Source organism: Nematolebias whitei, chromosome 5 (genome assembly GCF_014905685.2).
Source record: "Nematolebias whitei isolate Nwh7 chromosome 5, NemWhi1, whole genome shotgun sequence".
In the NCBI taxonomy this organism is placed as follows: Eukaryota; Metazoa; Chordata; class Actinopteri; order Cyprinodontiformes; family Rivulidae; genus Nematolebias; species Nematolebias whitei.
In genome coordinates this window covers 52,427,544-52,433,866 of record NC_056502.1, presented here as the reverse complement: position 1 = coordinate 52,433,866, position 6,323 = coordinate 52,427,544, and positions in this window count along the sequence as shown.

The following is a 6,323-nucleotide window of genomic DNA, read 5'->3' as shown; positions in this document are numbered from 1 at the left end:
CTCAGGAAGTCCAACATTTTACTGACCACATCAACTCTGTGGATAAATACATCAAGTTTACACGAGAAGATGTAAAAAATGACAAGTTGGCTTTCTTGGACCGTGAGGTCTCAGTCTCTGATAGAGGACATTTGCAAACCGAGGTGTACCGCAAACCCACCCACACAGACCAGTATTTGCAGTTTGACTCCCATCACCCTTTGGAGCACAAGTTAGGAGTCATCAGGACTCTGTATCACAGAGCAGACAGCATCCCCACTATCTCGGGAGCCAGGCAGAAGGAGAAATCCTACACAAAACAGGCTCTAGAGCAATGTGGATATCTTAACTGGGCCTTCCTGAAAGCAGAGAAGAAACCCAAACAGGACTCCAGTCAGCCATCAGGTGAAAAGGAGGAACCCAGACCAGTGGTCATTCCGTATGTTGAGGGAGAATCAGAGAAAGTGAGACGTTTATTTTCTAAACACAACGTCCCAGTGGCTTTTAAACCCCAAAATACATTACGGCAAAGACTGGTTCATCCCAAAGATCCAGTCCCCCGGCACAAACAGAGTAATGTTGTGTATGCCGTTCAGTGTCAGGAGGGCTGTGATCAGTCTTACATCGGGGAAACTAAACAGCCACTGGCCAAAAGGATGGCCCAGCACAGAAGATCAACATCATCAGGCCAGGATTCTGCGGTCTACACTCATCTCCAGGCCAGAGGTCACTCTTTCAGGGATGAAGATGTTCACATCCTGGATAGAGAGGAACGATGGTTTGAGAGAGGAGTAAAGGAGGCCATCTTTGTGAAAAGAAATCGTCCGTCATTAAACAGGGGTGGAGGCCTCCGGGTTCAACTGTCCCCCTCTTACAATGCTGTGATTGCTAGTATCACTCGCCCTCTGTGAATAGTAAACAGCCATCAGTGTGCTAATGATCCATTGTTAGGCTGATGGTCCTTCTTGAGCATGTGATCAGCTGGTTTTGGTTGTCAGCAGCAAACTGGTTGATCCACTCTGAGAAGGTGTTATTTAAGAGACTGAGCTGAATACAGCACCTCAGACTGAGGAAGTCTCTTGGACGAGAGACAAAATGTTTCTATATTTTTTTGCTTTGTTTTGTTTTTTGTTTTTTTTTGAATGTCCAGAGGACCAGATTGAACTTTTTTGGATGTTTTAGAATTGATTGATGACATTTAGTTTATATTTTCAGAAATAGTTATGAGTTGTTTTGCTAATATATTAAAACTCAAATCAATCTGCTGGCTCCTCAGATAAATAGTGTTAACTTACTTTTATATAAATGAATGTTTCTGTTCAGATGACTTCTCTTGTGACTTGGAGCTATATTATATGAATAAACTGAATTGAATTGTGAACATAGATTTCAGGCTTAGTTGTGTAATAAAATATTGTGATCAAATGTGTGAAATGCAGTAGATGATGATGCAGTAGAAGTGGTCAGTTTAAGATTAAAATCAGACACCACTCTGAGCAGCAGGACCACGATTTCCACAGAACAACTGTGTCAACTCTTGAAACTGTGCCTGCAGTCAACCTACTTCACATATGGGGAGCAATATTATAGGCAGAAACATGGGTGTGCTATAGGGTCTCCAGTTTCTCCTATTGTTGCCAACCTGTACATGGAGGAGGTAGAAAAGAGAGCCTTGGCATCCTTTTCAGGGACACCACCAAGTCATTGGTTCAGGTATGTTGATGACACCTGGGTTAAAATCAAATCTCAGGAAGTCCAACATTTTACTGACCACATCAACTCTGTGGATAAATACATCAAGTTCACATGAGAAGATGTAAAAAATGGCAGGTTGGCTTTCTTGGACTGTGAGGTCTCAGTCTCTGATAGAGGACATTTGCAAACTGAGGTGTACCGCAAACACACCCACACAGACCAGTATTTGCAGTTTGACTCCCATCACCCTTTGGAGCACAAGTTAGGAGTCAATCAATCAATCAACCTTTATTTATACAGGTAAATCCCATTGAGCCTCGAGGACTCATTTACAAGAGAGACCATCAGGACTCTGTATCACAGAGCAGACAGCATCCCCACTAACTCAGGAGCCAGGCAGAAGGAGAAATCCTACACAAGACAGGCTCTAGAGCAATGTGGATATCCTAACTGGGCCTTCCTGAAAGCAGAGAAGAAACCCAAACAGGACTCCAGTCAGCCATCAGGTGAAAAGGAGGAACCCAGACCCAGACCAGTGGTCATTCCGTATGTTGCGGGAGTTTCAGAGAAACTGAGAAGTTTACTTTCTAAACACAACGTCCCAGTGGCTTTTAAACCCCAAAATACATTACGGCAAAGACTGGTTCATCCCAAATATCCAGTCCCCCGGCACAAACAGAGTAATATTGTGTATGCTGTTCAGTGTCAGGAGGGCTGTGATCAGTCTCACATCGGGGAAACTAAACAGCCACTGGCCAAAAGGATGGCCCAGCACAGAACATCAACATCATCAGGCCAGGATTCTGCGGTCTACACTCATCTCCAGGTCAGCGGTCACTCTTTCAGGGATGTAGATGTTCACATCCTTGATAGAGAGGAACGATGGTTTGAGAGAGGAGTAAAGGAGGCCATCTTTGTGAAAAGAAATTGTCCATCATCAAACAGGGGTGAAAGCCTCCTTGTTCAACTGTCCCCCTCTTACAATGCTGTTATTGCTAGTATAACTCAGCCTCCTGTGTATAGTAAACAGCCATCAGGGTGCTAATGATCCATTGTTAAGCTGATGGTCCTTCTTGATCATGTGAGCAGCTGGTTTTGGTTGTCAGCAGCAAAACTGGTTGATCCACTCTGAGAAGGTGCTATTTATAAGACTGAGCTGAATACAGCACCTCAGACTGAGGGGCCGTTTACACGGCACGTATTTTGAGTGCATCCCCAGCTTTTTCTCTGCGGTTCTGCTGATCATGTACACAACACCAGTGGCCTCCTCTTTGAATCCGGAGGTTTCTGAACCCACCTTCTAGAGTGGAGGTTTTTCGCTGACCCCCCGCTGATAATGAAAACATCTCCCGCTAAGGCTTTGTGTTAAACCACATGCGCACACGTACGCACGGACAGACGCTATATTTATATCAACATGGCGGCGGACATACTGCTTTCAGAACTACGACTGATGGAATATATTTTTAATCTCGTAGTTAATCTACGTCAGATTCCAGGTGCTGTGACCGACATTTGTGTTGGAAGAGACACAATCTGATCCAGTTCTAATATCGCTGTTTATAGAACGAGGAACGTACACACGTCACGCTGCACTATAACATACTAAATGTGCTAAATACTAACAGTTTAATAATAATAATCAGTATTTATGTTAGTGTGCAAGATATAATGAAGCTCTGAGCTAAATGAAGCTATCTGGATATTATGTAAATCAAATTTAAAATGATGCTAAACATATAGCGTGAACATTAAAGTTGAAAATGAAGACATCAGGTTCAATTTTTTATTTTTATTTATTTTTTCAACACAAACTGTATGTCACACAAACACTGATAATTAAACTGAACACACTATTAAAACATGTTAACTTAACTTGAATGGATTGAATAAAAGAACTGAGGGGAATTTTAACAAATAGTTCATAAACATCTCTCTTCAACGTCCTCCTGCAGTTCATCTGGGCCAAGCCTCGTTCAGAACCGGTCCGCCTGGTGGAAGGACAGCTTCTTCTTCTTTCAGGAAAAATAAAAATAAAAACTCAGTTGGTTGTTTTGTAACCAAAGTAAACAAAAGCAAACATTATTAAGAACATTTGATTTAACTGCTGTAAATCAGCTACTGATTATCACAAAGTAAAGTCCGACATCGTCGACTCGGTTCTGGTCCACTCAGCGACCGGTGTGGAGCTGTTAGACGAAGCGATAATGCTTGGCATTAAATCTGTCGACTCTCATCCAAAATCCATCTTTAACTTATTGTTACGTTGTTGTTAGCTGATTAGCCCAGAGGAAAACAACGTGCCGAGGCAGCACACATACGCATTAGGTGAAGGTACAAAATTCACAGCACCATCTAATGGCCTGGCATGGTAACTACAGCGGATTCGGGAGGGCGGGGGGTTATCCTCCGGATACATGTAAACCGAAAATCCGACCGTGTCAACGCAAATCTTTTCCTCTAATTAACATATGAAAAAACCTACGTTTCCCCCCATAGTGTCCGTGTAAATAGGGCCTGAGGAAGTCTTTCAAATAAAAGAAGAAACGTTTCTACATTTTTTTTGTTGGTTTGCTTTGTTTTGTTTTTTGAACGTCCAAAAGACCAGATTTAACTTTTTTAGATTTTCTACCTGGATTATTGAGCATGTATCAGGATATTTTGAACCACTTTGGCCAGGATTGCCTCAAACTTGTTAGAGAGTTTGAGAAAACAGCAAGGAAGAGGGCAGACTACAGGAACCACTTGCGATTCAACCTCAGATGTGTCAACAAACTGGCATCATTCCCAAGAGCCTGGAACAAAAATATTTGGTCAGCGGGCACTGGTCAAGCAAGATCCTTCAGAAGGCATAGACCCAGCTGCTGAATGAACAGGTGAGACAGACCAATTTTACTATTGAGGCCTTGAAGGGGGGGCAGCACGGTGGCGCAACTGGTAGAGCTGCTGCCTCTCAGCGAGCAGGTCCCTGGTTCAAACCCCGGTCCAGGGGCTTTTCTGGGTGGAGTTTGCATGTTCTCTTCGTGCATGCGTGGGTTTTCTCCGGGTACTCCGGTTTCCTCCCACAGACCAAAAAACATGCATGTTAGGCTGATTGGTAACTCTAAATTGTCCCTAGGTGTGAGTGAGAGAGTGAATGGTTGTTTGTCTCGTTTGTCTCTGTGTGGCCCTGTGATGGACTTGCGACCCGTCCAGGGTGTACCCCGCCCCTCGCACAGTGATTGCTGGACATGGGCACCAGCGACCCCCGTGACCCAAAATGGAATAAGCGGGTAAAGAAAATGGATGGATGGATGGATGGAGGCCTTGAAGGCCCAAGAAGAGCACATTAAACAAAAGCTAACATTGTACATAGATCAAACCACACTTCAGCTAGTGATGGACTGTACAGATCAGGCACGCTTAGCACATCATATCAAGTCCAAGACTCAACAACAAAACAAGTTTAAGTGACTAAAAACTCATCAACACCATCACAATTCCAATAACAACACATTCAGCATGACAACACTCCAGTAGTCAATTACATGCCAGGGAGACAGAAAAATAGGTAAAGAATTTATCTGACATACAGCTCACCCAGCTGGAGACAGAGATTCTTGCCAGGGGACTGAACTTTGCGGTTGCACCAAGTAGAATTCCGCTGGTAGAGATGATCACAACCACAGAATCAGCCATTCGCAACAACAAAATTAAAGAGAGTGAAGCAGAACAACTCAGAATCAAAGTTTCAGCCTGCCTCAGCAATGCCAAACCACCACCTTCCAACATCAGTAGAGAGGAGAGGGACGCACTCACCACTCTTAGCAAGGACAAAAACATCATCATTCTCCCAGCAGACAAAGGAAGGTGCACAGTGATTCTGAACCAAAAAGACTATCATGAGAAAGTTATGACACTCCTTAGTGACTTAACCAATTGCAAACCTCTGAAAAGAGATCCAGGAAGTGGTTACAAGGAAAAGTTCATAGATTGCCTGAAAATTTTGGAGCAGGACAAGGCTGTCGACTATATTCTGTACCACAGACTGCACCCAGGGGAAGTCACACCTAGTCTGTATGGTTTACCTAAAATCCACAAACAAGGTGTACCTTTAAGAACTATTGTTAGCATGATTAACTCTGTCACTTACAATGTTTCCAAAATATCTGGCGTCTGTACTTATCCCTATTGTTGGCAGCTCAGAACACCACATACAGAACACCATGGACTTTGTGGATAAGTTGAGGGATGTCATCATATAGACTGATGAAACAATGGTCTCATTTGATGTCACATCACCCTTTATGTGCATTCCTGTTGATGATGCAGTAGAGATGGTCAGTTTAAGATTAAAATCAGACACCACTCTGAGCAGCAGGACCACGCTTTCCACAGAACAACTGTGTCAACTCTTTAAACTGTGCCTGCAGTCAACCTACTTCACATATGGGGAGCAATATTATAGGCAGAAACATGGGTGTGCTATGGGGTCTCCAGTTTCTCCTATTGTTGCCAACCTGTACATGGAGGAGGTAGAAAAGAGAGCCTTGACGTCCTTTTCAGGGACACCACCAAGTCATTGGTTCAGGTATGTTGACGACACCTGGGTTAAAATTAAATCTCAGGAAGTCCAACATTTTACTGACCACATCAACTCTGTGGATAAA